Raw genomic sequence first — 18,429 nt, forward strand, 5'->3', positions numbered from 1 at the left:
GGAAACTCAGGAAAGTGTTGCCCCTTTGTTTTTCTGCCCCAGAAAGGTGATACTTCCAGGTACAGATTTCTTAGGGCTCATCCTCTAGGGAAAGCTTTAGGACAACTGTTGTGAGTTCTCAGCCAGGGAGGGGCAGAGTAAAGAAAGCAAAAGCCCTGGTCAGGGGCTGCCCCAACAGCATTGCAATCCAGGGCCTGGCCTCTACCTGCTGAACTTCTTACAAGATTGTTTTTTGAGAGCCTTTCCCCTGTCACCAGAACCTGTTCTTCGATTCAGCTGGCAGCCAAGACTCAGGGAAGGGCAGGGATTAGAAAAGCAAGCAGGTTTCTGGGGAAAATGTGTTCTTTTGAGAGTAAAGTTAAGCCACCGAAGGAAGCCTGAGGGAAGGGAAGCTCAGATAAAGAAAAGCGATACTGTCTAAAGCAAGCAACAATGACAAAAACAACAGATCTTTAGAACTCAAAGAGTAGCAGCAAAATAATGGCACCAGCATGCAAGCCACACTGGATAATCAGCCCGTTTAATCCCCTTGAACGGCTGTGGCTGGGGTTGCCCAATCTAGAATAAAAGACAGTCTTTTCTATATTTTAAATTGGGAATTGTAACCTTCCTGGATATTTATCCTCACGTGACACACAGTCACAACAGAGGGGGGAAATAAACTGTCTGAGTAATACCAATGATGTGTAATTCCCATACTAGTTCAGAGCACAGCGAGTGACGTCTTACCAATGCATCACCCTAAAGAAGGTGCTGTAGAAAGCCTGGCTGTCCATCCACTCTAAGGTCAAACTGAGAGTTTAAGGTCAAACTGAGAGTTTAAGGCCTGATTCTTCATGTAGATATCAAGGCTTTTCTGTTTTCCTAGATTTATTTTATCTTTTTAAAACCCATTTATTCTTTTTACTCACGCCACCTGGGAAAGCACCCAGGGTCACCTCTGTATTTACCAGATTAGATTGAGTTACTTGTCACGTACCTGTTTGGGCCTCTGTATTTGAGCCTGAAGAGTCCCAGTCTTTCATATTGTTCCCAGGTGTCAATTGCCCTTTCATGACCTTTGCCAGTTGCTTCTCTCTGGCTCCTTCACATTCCAGATTCAAACAGTGAGTGCATTTATGGAAGATGGAGGTAAAATTTTGTGTTGTATCTAGTATCTTCATAATGCGGCTGAGTGCTATGGGAACCCCGAACCCCGCAACTGCACTGCGCTCCCTGGGGAGGAAATTGGGCCTGTCATTGAGTGCTAAGCATATGTTTTGTGACAGCCATTGCACTGGGTGCTTCCACAGAAGCTATCTCATTTAATCACCACAGGTGAGGTGACATGATTATCCTCATTTTACAGTAAGAGGAACTAAAACCAGGAAAGGTAAAACAGCTTGTCTATGGTTATAAAGTGGTGAGTGAACGAGCTGGGCTTCTACCTCGCTTCTGACCCCTGCGCCCCAGCACGATAACAGGTGCTGAGTGACTACAGGTATTATTTCCCAGAGCCTGTGTCTGCACTCCTTTTCATCCCAGTTGTCTTGCCACTAGTCTGTCAGCTCACTAAGCAGAGAACGGGACTTTCTGAAAACACAACAAGCAGTGATGAAATATTTGTTGAATAAACCAACAAATAAATACAAGAGAATTGAAAACTAGCGTTTTTAGCCTTTGCTTCCTACTTATTCCCCTTTATACATCTGCTCAGACATCTTCCACTAAAATGTGTAAGGCAAGAGTTAATGCAAATTGGCAGCGTTGCTTACGATAGCCAAGACATGCAAGCAACCCAACAGCCCATCAACAGACAAGAGGGATTAAAAAGCTGTGGTAAAACTAAAAAGAAAATAAACAAAGGGGACTACATCAAAATAAAAAGCTTCTGCACAGCAAAAGAAACCATCAACAAAACAACAAGAAAGCCCACTGCATGGGAGAACATATTTGCCAATGTTATCTCTGATAAGAGTTTAATCTCCAGCATTTACAAGGAACTCATACAACTTAACAAAAGGAAGATAAATAATCCAATCAAAAAATGGGCAAAGGACCTAGACACTTTTTGAAAGAGGACATTCAGAAAACCAAGAGACATATGAAAACATGCTCAAAGTCACTGATCATCCGAGAGATGCAAATCAAAACAACAATGAGGTACCATCTCACACCTGTCAGAGCAGCTATCATTAACAAAGCAACAAATGACAAGTGCTGGAGAGGATGCGGAGAAAAGGGAACACTCGTGCACTGCTGGTGGGAATGCAGACTGGTGCAGCCATTGGGAAAACAGTACGGCGTTTGCTCAAAAAATTAAAAGTGGAACTCCCATTTGACCCAGTAATACCACTTCTAGGAATATATCCCAAGAAAACAGAAACACCAATCAGAAAGGATATATGCACCCCTATGTTCATAGCAGCGCAATTTACAATAGCTAAGATTTGGAAACAGCCTAAATGCCCATCAGCAGATGAATAGATTAGAAAACTATGGTACATCTACACAATGGAATACTATGCTGCTGTAAAAAAGAAGGAATTCTTACCATTCACAACAGCATGGATAGATCTGGAGAGCATTATGCTAAGTGAAATAAGCCAGTCAGTGGAAGATTAATACCACATGATCTCACTCATTTATGGACAATAAAGAACATTACAAACTGTTGAACAAAAATAGATAGAGGCAAAGAAGCATCAAACAGACTGTCAAACTACAGCGGGAAGATAGGGGAGGGTTTGGCGAGTAAGGAATCAACCGAAGGATTTGTATGCATGCATATAAGCACAACCAACAGACGCAAGACACTGGGGGCGGGAGGTGGGAGGGGGTTAAGAGGGCAAGTGCTGGGGGGTAGGGGAGGCTGGGGGGGAGGTCAGTGGGGGGGAAAAAAAGAGAGACATATGTGCTACTATTTGTAATACCTAAACAATAAAATTTTTTAAAAAGCAGCTGTGGTACATTTACAATGGAATGGTACTCAGCCACACACACACAAAAAGAAATCTTACCATTTGCAACAGCATGGATGGACTTGGAGGGTATTATTATGCTATGTGAAGTAAGTCAGACAGAGAAAGGCAAATACCATGTGATTTCACTTATATATTCACTTATATGTGGAATCTATAGAATAAAATAAATGTGTTCAGAAACAGACTCATAGATATAGAGAACAAACTGATGGTTGCCAGAGGGAATAAGTGTTGAGGGCTGGGTAAAAAAGGTGAAGGGGTTAAGAAGTACAAATTGGTAATTACAGAATAGTTATGGGGATATAAGGTACAGTAGAGGGAATATAGTCAATAATATTGTAATAATTATGTATGGTGTCAGATGGGTACTTGATATATTGGGGGAATCACTTTGTAAAGTATATGATATCTAACCACTATCTGTACATCTAAAATTAATATAGAATAATATTGAATGTAACCTGTAATTGAAACATAAAATAAAAGATGTAACAGTGAAAAAAAAAAGAGTTAATACAAACTGGGTGTTGGGTTCTACAAGTTTCAGAAAGCTGCTCGTAGCTGCAGAATTAGACATAAACACCTGTTGCAAGGCTGTTACTAGCACACCTGTACAGCAGGTTGGAGCCAATAAATTCTGATGCATAAAGTGAATGATCTCAGTATCTTGGATTTGTCATTACAGTGTATATTTATTTATATGCATATTTGTATATGTATATATTACTATGGTATGTTATAATACGGGGGGGGGCAAATATTGTGAATATTCAAAACAGAGTGTATTCTTGCATTATTATTTATTCATTATTGTATTACTTTCCACAGGAACAAGTAAATCATATCATATCATATATCATTCATGACTTCTTTTCTAAGGTTAGTATACCCCAAAGGCTGACCATACCTTCTTTACTGCTAGTTGTGTAGAGTTAGGTAATAAGACAGAACTGTACACATACAGATCTAGTGCACCTCTCCTTCATTTTTATCAATAAGAATGCAGAGCATGCTTTTTTCTTGTATTCGAGTGATTTAATGTTAATTCTTTTTTTAAATTTTCAAAAATTTATCTTTATTGTTGAAAGTATTACAGATATCCTCCTTCTCCGCATATTGGCTCCCCCACCCAGCTCCCACCTCCCCCAAGGCCTTCACCACACCATGGATTATGCCTAGCATATAAGTTCATTGGTTAATCTCTTATATCATGTCCTGCCAGGAAAAGAAGACAGAAAGGGGACAGCGCAGGAGTAGCTTAGGCAACTCCACATGGTTGGAAGTAAGTGATGTCCCCATAGTTCATTCCAGGTCCAGGCCGAAAGGTCACAAGACTACATTGCCTCCACTGTAATTAAGATCCACAATTGTTATATTCAAATTAATTCACTCTATCATGAAAACTTGAAGATGTTAGAAAACCAACCCAAATTCAACATTCTGGAAGTAGCCTTAACTTTAAGGAACTTAATGTTGCAAAATGAGGCTCCTTCCTTCCACTCCTACCCACATATACTACTGACCAAATGTCTAAGCAAAGATAGATAGTTCGCAAATAGCTGTTCAGTCTTTGCTTCAGAACACAGAATCCTAAGAAAATGCCCCGTGGTTTCCTAAATGCCCTAGATCCCCATCAGGGATCACGGAGACTCAGAAAGCCCGTTACTTGCAAATCATTATCCCCTGCAGGATTCACTGCCCAGGTCAGAGAAGGATTGATATGGGTATCAGTTAAAGCTCATTGGATTACAGTTTGTAGTATATTTTCAAAAAGAGTTAACCCTCAGAGCAACCCTTATCCAAATGGTTGCTGCCTTTTCCAAGTCCTCTCTAGTACACCTGCCGCACCATAATTAGCTTGGTTTAAACTCTTTTTCTCCATCTACTGAGCTGACAAGCCAACGCTCCACTTCCATTAAAGGGCTTTACTTTGCACATTTCCCTCTGAATCCGTATACTACACGTTGTCAGAATTATTACTCTGCTGATCAGTTATCCCAAACACACATGATGTTTTCATATGGTATTATCTCATCTAGAAGTTTCTTAAGTTTTGTCTTTATGTGCAGTTACACTTACTAGTATTTACCCATACTCCTAAGAAGCACTCCTAGAATGATTCTCTAATAGAATCAGTACCTGGGGTGAAATGAAATAATGCTAGTTGTACAAATGCATTGTCTTCTCCTAATTCTATAATTTTTATTTATGGAATCTTAACATTTGTGTAAAAGTTATTTTACTGTTAATATTGTTATATGTTATTTGCTTTCAGGTTTTAGTATCTAAATTCTTCTTTCCCAGTAACAAACAAAATTTGTGATCAGCCCTAACTGGTTTGGCTCAATGGATAGAGCGTCAGCCTGCGGACTGAAAGGTCCCAGGTTTGATTCCGGCCAAGGGCATGTACCTTGGTTGTGGGCACATCCCCAATAGGGGGTGTGCAAGAGGCAGCTGATCAATGTTTCTAACTCTCTATCCCTCTCTCTTCCTCTCTGTAAAAAATCAATAAAATATATTTTAAAAAAATTTGTGATCATTGTTCATAATGTATTAAATGCTTTATCATAAAATCTCAATGGCTCTTTGGACAAAAGTCCTAAATCAAGCTCTGTTACACAATAAAAAATGATAATGCAACATTGGAGGCTGTTATGTACTTTAAATGAATATCTCAGTACATTAAGAAGCAGTATAGAATAATTGTAGTTAATCTGTAAACATCCGGGTAGGGGAGGCCAGGGGATTGTCAAGGGCGGGGGGAAAAAGAGGACACATATGTAATACCCTTTGCAATACTTTAAGCAATAAAATAAATTAAAAAAAAAACAACAGGGAAAAAAAATCTGTAAACATCCAACCCATTTCTAAAAAATGGAAAGAAATGCCAGTGTAATGAAGTAGTAATGCCAAGTGCATTTTACAGAAGGAAAGTGGACATGAGAAAAACTGTTTACTTTGAATGGGTAGGTATATGGGTGTGGCATATTCTTTATTAACAATGACCTTATATTTTAAAAGGCATTATCTATTTAGCTTTGAGTCACTTTGGTCTTATTTGCAAAAATGTTTTTGTTTCCTTATTTATTTTTCAATTACTGTTTATATTTAATATTATTCTGTATTAGTTTCAGGTATACAGCATAGTGATTAGACAATCATGTACTTTACAGAGTGGTCCCCCTAAAATTCAAGTACCCACCTGGGCCCATTCATAAGTATACAATATCATTGACTATATTCCCTATGCTGTAATTTACATTCCCATGACTATTTTGTAACTACCAATTTGTATTTCTCAATCTCTTCACCCTTTTGTTTTCTTTCAGGTAGGATAATGAATGACAAAGAAAAATAAATCTCGGTATCTGATTTCCCCCCATCTTTTTGTTTTTTGTTTTGTTTTAAATCGTTCTGGTACCTCTATTCTCTTTACTGAATACAAAACAGAACTTAGTGGATAGAGCATCAGCCTGTGGACTGAAGGGTCCCAGGTTCGATTCCTAGTCAAGGGCACATGCCTGGGTTGCACACTCTATCCCTAGTGTGGGGCGTGCAGAAGGCAGCTGATCAATGATCCTCTCTCATCATTGATGTTTCTATCTCTCTCTCTCCCTCTCCTTTCCTCTTTGAAATCAATAAAATATCTCTACAGAAACTTAGGCCACAGAAATAATGAATTAAGTATGGGGTAGATCTGTCTGAGAGTCATGGACCATTTTTCTAGCACATAGGCAGCCCATGAATGGTTGGGAGCGTGTGCCACCTATAGCAAAGCAGTCATAGGTAGTTGCTGTGTTTTGGGTCATATGATCCAATACTTTTTGCATTCCTAGTCAACCAAACCATGAATTTGTGCTTGACCACAAAACTAAATAGGAGCAAAAATACTGCCCAAAATTTTAAAAGTTCTTTATTAGAGGTTAAACATTATTTCATTTGTTTATTGAATGTCATTTTTATGACTTAATCTCTACACCTTTCCTTATTATTTTAACCCAGGTGTCATTGCAAATATTACTTTTTTGACAATAAAAAAAGAAATAAAAAGAAAATATTGACCTAACCGGTTTGGCTCAGTGGATAGAGTGTCGGCCTGCGGACTGAAGGGTCCCAGGCTCGATTCCGGTCAAGGGCATGTACCTTGGTTGCAGGCACATCCCCAGTAGGAGGTGTGCAGGAGGCAGCTGATCGATGTTTCTCTCTCATTGTATTTCTAATTCTCTATCCCTCTCTCTTCCTCTCTGTAAAAAAAATCAATAAAATATATTTAAAAAAAAGAAAATATTAGTTCTTTAAAACTCAAGGAAAAGGACCAAAAAGATGGCAGATTTGGCAACTCTTGGTATTTGTTTCAAAGGGCAACTCATAGACTGGTCTGTGCATCTCTAAGCAGGGGCTCAGACTGGCGACTACAGCATGCCATAGAGCAGCGCTGAATGCGTCTTCAGTGTCCTGAATTTTCTTGGTTATTTTCCTCAGTTTAGGTTGCAGCGCCAAATACAAAGAGAGGTATATGTGGTTGAACTAAACAGACATGATTGTCCTGGACACTCTCTAATAATATCTTCATCTTTTACCAGCCAATTATCCCAACCTGGCATGGTTGCATAAAGCCACTGTCTGAGCTTCTGTGAGGGTGTTGGGCCTGGATGGTGGGCGCAATCAGATGATGGGTTCTAATTCCTTTGTTACTTGGGCTGATCAAATGACATCTTTGTGTCTCGTTTTCCTCATCTGTAAAGCTCAGTTCTTCATAACCAGACCCCGTGCATACCTATCTGGATTGTTTCCCATTATCCTCTCATTTAAAGCCTGGGTACCAACCATTCCAAACTCTGTGCCGTGACCTCTGGATGTGTTTCCAACTTTCCCTTCTGTTTACATTGCTCGTCCTTACACAGTCTTTGCCCATGATCTAACTCAGTGCAGGCGCTTAGCTAAAGGATTGAGAAATGTTTTTTGAATTAAAAAAAAATCAGTTCAACTATAATGAGTAAGAAAATTTGTAAGAATAATTTGAAGACACTAAGAAATTTAAGATGTAACCGTGAAAAAAATCTGCATAAAATAGCTGTGATATAACACAGGACAAATCATTAAAAGGGGAGGTTTCTCTACTCAAAACACTCTGACACCAACTACCTGGAGTCAGTGCAGACCCCATAGGTTAAGGGCGCAGTCCCATAAAACTGACCCCACTATCAAGTCCAGTACTTCTGATTGACCAACTATAAATCCGGGGTTTTCACAACCCCTTCTTCAGTTTTAATAATTTGCTAGAACAGCTCACGGAACTCAGATAAAATAATAGTTTGAAATGAAAGTTTACTTACTATCACAAATTTATTACTAAGGATATTTTAAAGGATACAAATGAACAGCCAGATGAAGAGATATATAGGACAAGGTCCAGAAGGGTCCTGAGCACAGGCACTCTGTCCCATGGAATTTGGGGTATGCTACCATCCTGACACATAGACACATTCTTGTTCACCAACCCAGAAGCTCCCTGAACTTTGTTATTTAGAGACGCTTCATCATGCAGGCACGGTTGAATAAATCATTGGCCGGTGGGGCTAAAAGTTCCAACCCTCCGATCACAGGGTTGGTTCCTCTGGCAACCAACTCCCAGAGTCACCTCCTTAGCGTAAACTCAGGTGTAGTTGAAAGGGGCTTATTATGAAAAGATACTCCTCTGATCTCTACCATTCAGGAAATTGCAGGGGTGTAAGAAGCTCTGTGCCAGGAAAGGGAACAAAGACCAAATATACACACACACACACACACACACATATATATATCTGTATATATATTTCTTATTATATTGCTATCATGTAATAGAAAACCAACTCTCTTGCTTTGGGATCGTAAAGAAGGATAAGATGAGTTCTGGCTAAGATCTGAGAAAGCATTTGCAAAGATGGGCCTCAAAGAACAGATAGTATAACTGCAGAACCAGCTCAAAATGATCCCATGCTGTTTAACAAGATACCTGGGTTACTTTTCAGCAAACCAAAACCGCAAGTAATGCAGTCAAAGCATGCCCAGCTGCACCTGAATCGGTCTCCTATCCCCCTTATTCGCCCCCCTGTACCCGCCCCCCACCCCCGGAACCAAAGAACTGGGACAGAACCTGAACTTGAACACAGGAATCATTTCAGAAGCCAAGGGTCCCTTGTACAGGAAGATCGGTGCTAACGCCCCTTTACCATAAATGGCCAAGTTCCAAGGTTCTCCAATTAAAACTTGCCCCAGCAGCAATTCTGCACACCTGTTTCCCCTAAGCCCTGAGAAAACCAGTAATAAAGTCTAGTGAGCAGGATGGGTCTCCCACCCTCTCGGCTGGCTCCTTCTCAATCAATACACCTTTCTTACTCAAACTGACATTTTGAGTTTTGGCCTTTCGAAGTATTGGGCACACGACCTTGGGTCCTATAACAGAGGAAGTAGACTTACTGAGTCTAAGCCCCATTAAGGGGCCAAAGTCTGAATCCACCACTGTTCTTCACCAGTGATGCTCATTCTCCAGTGCATGATTCAATGATTCAGAAAGTAGATGTGGGGTGTGTGGTGGGGGAGGGTGTGAGGGGTGTAGGGGTGCGGGGGTGAGGTGGTGTGGTGGGGGGGGGGGGGTGTGTGTGAAGGCCATGATAAGCAGAGAATAATCTGAGCAAAGAAAATGGAAAATGAAAATTGTTTTTTGTTTTGAAGGAAGCAGAGTTTGCAACCCCCGAAAATGCCTTTTATGGGATAATGATTGTTTTAAGCTGGTTATTTTTAAGACATGAAAGACTCAGGAAAAACATCTGACCTTTCCCTAAACTACCTGAAATAATTTAGATAGAGGACCTTTTCCAGGAAGGGAGCTATCATGATATATAACTATGGCTTCACACCAACTAGGTGGGAGAAAACCCAGAAAACATTTGTTTACCAAACATGTGCTTTTCATCTCCATAGGAACTGCCTCCCTGCCCTTTGACGTCCCAAACCACAACCTCCCCCCTTCTTAGCTCCGTGGCAAATAAGCCTCAATTTTTCCAAACTGTCCTCTGGCTCCATCCATATTCTTAGGTATGTACATATGTAATAATTTGGTTATTTTCCCCTGTTAATCTGTCTCATGTCAATTTGATTATTAGACCAACCAGAAGAACCTAGAAGGGTAGAAGGAAAATTATTTTTCCTCCCCACAGTTTGTTTTTGTTTTGCTTAAGTTGTCGTAAGAAGTTTTTATTTGCTGGCCTTGTAATCAGCAGAAACTGTCAAATTTTATTCATGGAGGTCAACCATTATCTATTAATATTTTCATTGCCATCCTGTGTCCCTGGGCTATAACTAAGAATCCCTAAACTCTGAAACTCTCTCAATTTCTTGATAGATACACACAGATAGTATTGAGGAAAAGGTCAATGCTAAGATCATGAAAATCTTCTGGAGGTTTCCTACGCTCTCATGTTAAGAACAGGGCTTGGAGCGGGGAAGCTAAAGATTTCTTTTTGTGGCTTCATGCCTGTTACTCACACAAACACCAACAGACTGGGAGATTGCTCCCTGATTCAGCCCATTCAACTAAAAACCTGAGGTGTGGAGAAAGTTACCACATAGCCTTAAACACATAGTTAACTTCTATTTTATCAGAAATTATTTCATGCTATGCTGCTGCTTTTAATTTACAGAATAAAAAAAGAAAAGCCAGCTAGCCTAAATCTCATTCTCTTGTGCAAGGTTGTTAAAAATCAGTGGACGATTAGTAGAGGCTACTGAAGATGAACAGCTCCCTGGGCAGGGAAGGGAGTTCAGGTGGGATGGAATGCTCTAGCAAGCCAGCATTTACCCACAACAGACAAACAAACAAACCTTTTTTTTTTTTTAAAGGACTTTAGCTCCTAATATTGACATAAATAGCCTTTCTGAATGGAAGATTTACATATTCCAGCTACTAATTAAAGTTCATTAAGTGTGTTATGTAGAATAGGCTCAATGGAAGTGTTAACAAGTCATAACTGCAAGGCATTCTCCCTTTACTCACCTTCCACTTATCTACACCCAGTTACCCTTCGAGGCTAGCCTCTTTCTGAAGGCTTTCCTAATAACTTCAGCTACTACCCATCTTTTCTTTTTTTTCTTTTTTTTTTTCACTCCAAAATCTACTGTCTATCTATGCCACTCACCAGAGCACTTAGCCATGTGCAGCCTTATAACATTATTTAATTTTCTGCGTTCTGCCCACCCAAATAGATTATCCATTCCTTGAGTTTTACACTTTGTATTTATCATAGTAGGTTGCATAGCCCATCCAAAGAGTAGGTCCTCAAAATATTTGTCAAGTAGCTCTTCTTTTAATAAAAATGAAAATACCACTAATCTTAATCGCCCAAAGATGCTGGGATTTTTTTAAGTAAATTCCCATCATGATAAACTTGGAAAGGGGTATCTTTTTCATTTATCACCATGCCTGCTGGAGATAACATTCTCAGCCTTGCTGCTTTGAACCCAGAGATGTGCATTCAATATATTCAAGCCGATTCTGGAATACCAGGTCCAGAGGACCTGCCAAGGGCTTCATCTTGGCGCACAGCAGCTTACCTGGTAGGTGCTGGGCAGCCAACGGTAGAATGATGGCTTCGCCTCTCTCCTCGATGACTCTGGACAAGCTTTCAAACCAAGGTCCCCAGCACCCCAAGCTGGTGGGCAGGACACACCGAAGATAGAGACTCCCTCACTGGCTGAAGGGGAAACACATTTCTATGGATCCCCGACCGAAGAGGAGGGTGCTGCTGAAAAGCCGGCTTGCTGCTACTTTACAGAGGTAAATAGCCACTTGAAATATCTTAGGGCTTTTTTTGAAGGGCGTGGGGGAGGATATTTCAGTGATCAGTTGGTCTTAATTATTTTTGCTTAGAATAGGAGAGAAATAAAGCTCTTGACAGAATTCCAAAGCTGACCGGGAGGAAATGAGACCAGGTGCAGTTGCATCTGGCTGGCCGGGCACCTGCTGCCTGCCAGGCTGTCCCCCTCAGCGTGTGCGGGTGGTGTCCCTGTGGGCCAATCAGTCCCTCTGCTGCTTTCAGCTTCTCCCCAGAAGTCCTCCCCCAGGCCATCTGGAGTTGGGAACACGGTTAAGCTCCCTTGCCAGGATTCTGCTTGGAAATGTGCGCACTCCTCGCTTCACCCCCAATCCTGCTCGCAGGCCCGAAACGACCTCTATTGCCAAGAAATAACATTCATTGAGAGGTAATGTATCTACATGTTTAAATGTTGATAGGAATTGGTGCCTTTAGTATTCAGAAATATTACCTCACTCTGGACTCGCAAAGTGTAGAGTCCACTTGAATCCACCAGTTCCCGTGTAAACAGTAGCTCAAATGCCAAAGACGTCAAAGCTGAACCTGAGTTCATCTGCACGCCCCTTTCTCCCTCCTCCCCCAGCCAGTCAGCCACTAAGTCCTGCTAATTCAACTTTCCACATATTTCCTGAGTCGCTCCCCTTCTCTTCATCTCTAGTCAAGGTTCCTAAACACATCTTTCTTCGAACCCAGACTTAACCCTTTACCCACAGCCATTTCACATTGTCACTGTTGCTCTAAGCATTTTGGCGACTCTGCTTAGCCTCTAGCTTGTACCAGGCTCTCCCTGGTCAGGCATGGCCTCTCATTCTACTGATACCCACTGCTGACGGTGCCTCCAGCTCCACCTTCACCTTTCACACCTTGTGCCTTATCTCACGCTGTTCGCTCCATTCCTATCTTTGTTTGCCCCACACCTCCTTCAACACTCAGTCCAGGCACCATGTCCAGCAAGTCTTCCCTAACACCTCACCTAAGGTCAAATGGCCTCGGTATCCCTGCGGGCAACTATTTTATCACCTGCTGCATTTTAGTGAAGATACTGTTTTTAAATCTATCTCCCTCACGATGTTGAGAGATTGTAGAGAGCGTTTTTGTATCTCTGATAATAGTGTGTAATTGGATAACCAATGGGTCTGTGCTGCCTGTCACTACTTGAGCCAATTAAGCAGGAACAAGGTTGAATCATGTATGAGTGTTTATTCCAATACTGCCGGCAGTATGGGAGAGCAGCAGGTCATCCACAAAAATCTGCTCTGCCCCTCCCCAGAAGCCAGCTGCCTATATTGGGTAGGAAGCAAAGATTATGTGGGAGAGTAAGAATTACAGGCATGGGAAAGTAGGCCCGGGATAATGGTTACAGGCAATTCGGGCTGGGGCCGGGGATGGTGGGGGGCGGTTTGCAGAGGGTGGGTGCCTCCTGAACCAGATAGTTTCAGCCACAAGGTTATTAATCTTTTCATAATGGTAGGCAGGTCTTGAGAAAGGAGGAGGGACTGCATTCCAATGTTAGCTCCCATGTCCCAGGGCGTACAACTCTCTTCCCAGGGCGAGGTTAGAATGTGCTTTCTCAAATCAGATCAATCACAGTTAACAGAGCATGATTAATATTTCTTATAATTGTAGCTAGTCCCCAATATTCTATTTCTGCCCCTAACCCTAGGTTCATAGTCGGATCTCAGTATATCTGCTAAAGAAGTGTTTGATGCCTAACAGAAATATTGTTGAATCATAATATGAAAAAAAATCTACCCTGTGGGGCTCTGACTCTAAAGTAGACACAGAGGTACCCAGACCTCTGAGCCCTGAAGCCGGGAGGCACTGTGTGTGCGGAGGGTCCTGAGGCAGTGACAGGGTCGAAAGACAATTAATTGCCTTCATGCTGCAAATGGAGGAGCTTGTCATATTGATGTCAATGTAATTAACCTAGTTCATTAATTACTGGAAAGGAGCAAAGAAAAGGCCAAACAATATAGGCATGTCATGTGGACAGTTTTGCCAGGAAGCTGCAGCTAACACTCGCCGGGGCGGCACTGGTCTGTTCCCTGCAGATCCTCTGCGGAAGGACTGGACAAGGGCAGAGAAGACGCATGCTCAGTAAAATCTGGGTGAAATAGGGAAGGTAACTGTCTGTCAGTCACCCCTGGGAACAGGTCATTGGCCAGAGTAGGTGTGGCCACTGCAAGCACGGGAAGATTTGAGACACTTAAGCTCCTAAACAAGGGAGTTTTCTCTCTTGCCTCCTGGCATAGTGCCTTGACTCCTGGCCTGTGAAGCTCTCATGTTCTGCATTTGCCCACATGGCCAGGGGCCATGTGGACCCTCCACACAATGGCCTAATGCAGTGGTTCTCAACCTTCTAATACCACTACCCTTTAATACAGTTCCTCATGTTGTGGTGACCCCCCAACCATAAAATTATTTTCGTTGCTACTTCATAACTGTAATTTTGCTACTGTTATGAATCGTAATGTAAATATCTGATATGCAGGATATATTTTCATTGTTACAAACTGAACATAATTAAAGCATAGTGATTAATCACAAAAACAATAAGCAATTATATATCTGTTTTCCGAGGGTCTTAGGCGAACCCTGTGAAAGGGTCATTTGACCCCCAAAGGAGTAGCGACCCACAGGTTGAGAACCGCTATTCTAGTTCTACTGAGTCCTCAACTGCGCTTCTTCCAGGACTGAATTAAGGGAAATGGGGCTTCACTAAAGGAATGTAATTCTATGAAAATAAAGCTTTCTACCACATCTCATGTCCCGTGGGGGCCTCTGGAAATGCTTATTCCAGCAGCACCCCAAGAACCCCACTCACACTAGCAACGGAGAAAGACCATCTATGCATTTTTCCAATAATAGTATCTGGCAGCCGGTTGACTGATGACTACCTGCCTCCCAGGAAGGAAGGCAGATCCAAGCCAAAGGAGTGTGGGGACCTGGCTTCCCTCCTCATTCCCTTCTCTACCTCAGCCGCTAGAGGTGCAGAAGCTCCCATCTTTAGGAGCCTGTGCCTGTAGCCCTCCGAGATGAGCTGAAAACAGAAAAGCATTTTAATCACTTTATGATAAAACCAAATTGTTGTTTTGGAGCACTGTTTGGAAACTGTGGCATTTACACCATTTGTTAGTTGGTTTTTAGGCACATGCAAGCTGTTTATAATTAAAAAAATGACACTTATTGCCTGGCCAGCATGGCTCAGTGGTTGAAGGTTGACCTATGACCCAAAGGGCAGCCAATCGATGATTCTCATTATTGATGTTTCTATCTCCCTCTCTCTCGGAAATCGATAAAGATATATTTTAAAATAGATTTTTTTTTTAAAAAAAAGACATGTACCACTTTGCTCCTGTAATCTCCCTCCTCTTAAGAGGCCAGAACAAAGTGTTATAAGTTGACACATGGGGATGTGAAAAAAAGCTGGGGAAGAAACTGGAGCCAGAGCTCAGTAAAACTGGGTGTGTGAGTGCTAGGCAGAACTAGGTGAGGGTGGGGCCAGTGTGGCTTTGAAGGTGTAGATAGCTACCCTGGAGGGAATATGTTACTCATAAACCTTTTTAAGAGTTTTGCCTGGATGGCAGTGGACAGACATGACCTAATTTATTGGCCTTTCCAGTGGTCCATGGAGCCAGTGCTAGAGCATAACCCACAACTGTAGAGCAGAGAGAGCAGAGGGGTGGCTAGGTGCCCCCCCCCATCCTCCCCAGGGGGACGGCCCCTGTCAGAAATGCCCGGCCCAGCTGAGCCCAGGGCTTTTTCTGTTCTGAGGAGCCAGCAGAGTTCTCACTTGGCCTTTGGTGATTCTGAGGGGAGTGCAAGCTCAAGTGCAAATGCAGTAATTCAGCCGGCAACCTAGACCTGCCCTCTAACACGCATAGTCCATAGTCCATGGACCTCACCAGCATCTGGAGGGAAGGAACGTTCCAGAAGCACACACGGAGTGCATGCCGGCAATTTTTAAAATAGGCTGTAAAAAGTCCTGCAGTTTAAAAGCCTAAAAATGAAAAACAAAACACAAGAAAAAAACTCGTTTTGCCATCTGGGCTCTGACACAAGTTAAATAAAAATGCTGGCTGTTTAGGGGATTTAATTAAAACCCATAAAATTGTCCTCAGGCCATCTGGGGGCCTCTGAGGATCCTGTCGTCAGAGCTCCTCAGCCCCACCATCCTGTATCCCGGCCTGTATCCCTCCTCCCTCCTGCCTGTATCCCTGCAGCACCTCCAGGATGTTCACTGAGGGGCTGAGTGCTGCAAGCCCCTTGCCGGCAGCGAAGGCGGTCCTGTGCGAACCTTTGCTAAATGGACAGCACTTGGGTCTCACTTAGATCATGAGCTCACTTGGTGTGACAGTAGCTGATGGAAATCATGGAGGGCCTCAGTCTGACCTCACACCGCTATTACTGCGATCACACACATATGTTCCCTTCCTGTTATTTAACTCCCTGAAAGCGGAGGTATTAACTCCCCTTTGAACCTACACATTTCCACACATGTCCATTGCCCGTGTCTGGATTGCTTCACCTGTAGAGCCATAGGACATGCTGCACAAGCGCCACAGGGGACAGTTGGAGTCCTATGTTTTGTCCCACGTCCACACCTGGGTGTTACTATGGTCTTGAGGTTCTTTGGGAAAAAAAAATATGGATAATATCTCATCCAGAAAAAATGAGGATAATGGTATCTGCTCTTTCTACCTTAAAAGGTATGGGAGGGGGTCAAGTGAATGTGGAAGGCATACCCTTTATAATAAAACCCTAATATGCAAATCGACCAAACGGCGGAATGACCAGTGGAATGACCAGTCGCTATGATGTGGACTGACCACCAGGGGGCAGACGCTCAATGCAGGAGCTGCCCCCTGGTGGTCAGTGCGCTCCCACAGTGAGAGTGTCACTCAGCCAGAAGCAAGTCTCATGGCTGGTGAGCACAGTGGCAGTGGCAGGAGCCTCTCTCGCCTCCACTGCAGGCGGACGGTAAGGAGCGAGGGGTCCCAGACTGCTAGAGCCCCAGACTGTGAGAGGGTGCAGGCCGGGCTGAGGGACCCTCTTCCCACACCCCACACCTCGTGCATGAATTCATGAACCAGGCCTCTAGTATTTAAGAATTACATATACTAGTATTTTAAAAGTCACTAGTCAAGAATTCCTGAAGAATCACAGAAACATCAGAGAGAGACCTAATGCCTCTTTCTTTTCACCAATTTGGATGGAAACCAGGCTGCTTTAGCCTTTCAGAACTCTCTGGGCTTCTATGTTGCCCCTCTTGAGCCATTTGCCGTTTCTCCCCGTTGAACATAACCACTCAACCGCCAGTGTGAAGAACCCATGACTAGAGTCGGGTTCAAGGAAGTGAGTTCACAGACCAGGATCTAACCAGCTCATGGCTATTACAGTACTTGTGTTTCTGTGTAAGCCACACTTAGTGGGCAGTAAAACAAAATAAAAAACAATGAAAAGTAAAAAGCAATTCTTCCAGGGACAGAAGGTCCTTTTGATCCTATTGATACGTGGACTCCCAAGCTCTCGGACTCTCCTTGCGGTTTCTTGTCCTACGAAGTTTGAAGAATAAAATTCGTGGACTAAAAGATTTTAAGCAAAGTGTGGAAGTTTATTGTAAGCATATACAAACTCCCCTTGGGAAGGGCTCCGCAGATGGGAAAAACCTAGTCCCCCAAGTCTCTTCGTCTATGGGTTTATAAATGCTGGTAGCCTCTTTGACTGAACATGACACTTTCTAATTGGTTTCTTCCTTAATTTGTGTCCCCTGTGTTTTCCTAATTGGTCACTTTCCCCTTGTTCCTTACATGGTACCAGTTTCCAAGTTTTAAAGCTTCAGAACCACTCAGTGCTCCCCCCGCCTCTTGTAAGATAAACATTCTAGCCTGGAGCCATCTCCTCCCATTACGTATGCATTCCTCTCCCGTGGACTCCCCTCCTCTAAAACCGCCTTTCCTGTCTCTAAACTCCTTTCACTCTCAAGCACTTTTAAAGCGGGAAAGTTCTAGAAACAAGGTTTACTACACTGATGTCAGGCATCACCCCCTTGACTGTTCTTTGCGAGGACTCCAGGCTTTCCCTTCCCAAACAACAGCGTATCCTGAGAAATCAACAGTGCCACTCACGGAAAGGTGAGGAGCGTGGGAAAGATGTGACAGGTGAAGTCAGTGCCCAGTGCCCAGGCAGCCAAGATGGGATCCCTGCTGCATTTTAGAGTCATCTGGGGAGCTTATAAAAAATACCCATGCCTGCCCTGGCCCTGAACAGTGGTTAGAGCATCAGCCCAGGTACCAAAGGGACACGGGTTTGATTCCTGGTCTAGGGTACATACCTGGGTTGCAGGTTCATTCCCTGCCCTGATGGGGGTGCGTGCGGGAGGTAACCAATGAATGTGTCTATCTCATGTTGATGTCTCTCTCTCTCTCTCTCTCTCTCTCTCTCTCCCCCCCCCCCCCCCCCTTCTGCTCTATCTAAAAGCAATGAAGCCCTAGCTGGTTTGGCTCAGTGGATCAGCCTGAGACTGAAAAGTCCTGGGTTCGATTCCAGTCAAGGACATGTACCTTGGTTATAGGCTCAATCCCTGGTCCTGGTCGGGGCACAACCAATCAATG

General features: G+C 43.0%; 1 protein-coding gene across 2 annotated transcripts in view; it reads right to left on the reverse strand.

The window, feature by feature from the left end:
- The window catches only part of EXPH5 (exophilin 5), a 74,672-nt gene that overhangs the window by 43,551 nt on the left and 12,692 nt on the right, over positions 1 to 18,429 (reverse strand). Inside the window, exon 1 of one of the 2 annotated variants that reach the window (XM_059708000.1) lies at positions 11,556 to 11,959. The exons of the other annotated variant lie outside the window; for it this stretch is intronic. The gene's annotated coding sequence lies outside the window, so the exon portion shown is untranslated. Of the gene's footprint in view, positions 1 to 11,555; positions 11,960 to 18,429 lie in introns of those variants that run through there. 2 annotated transcript variants of the gene reach the window in all.

This window comes from Myotis daubentonii, chromosome 9 (genome assembly GCF_963259705.1).
Source record: "Myotis daubentonii chromosome 9, mMyoDau2.1, whole genome shotgun sequence".
Lineage (NCBI taxonomy): Eukaryota > Metazoa > Chordata > Mammalia > Chiroptera > Vespertilionidae > Myotis > Myotis daubentonii.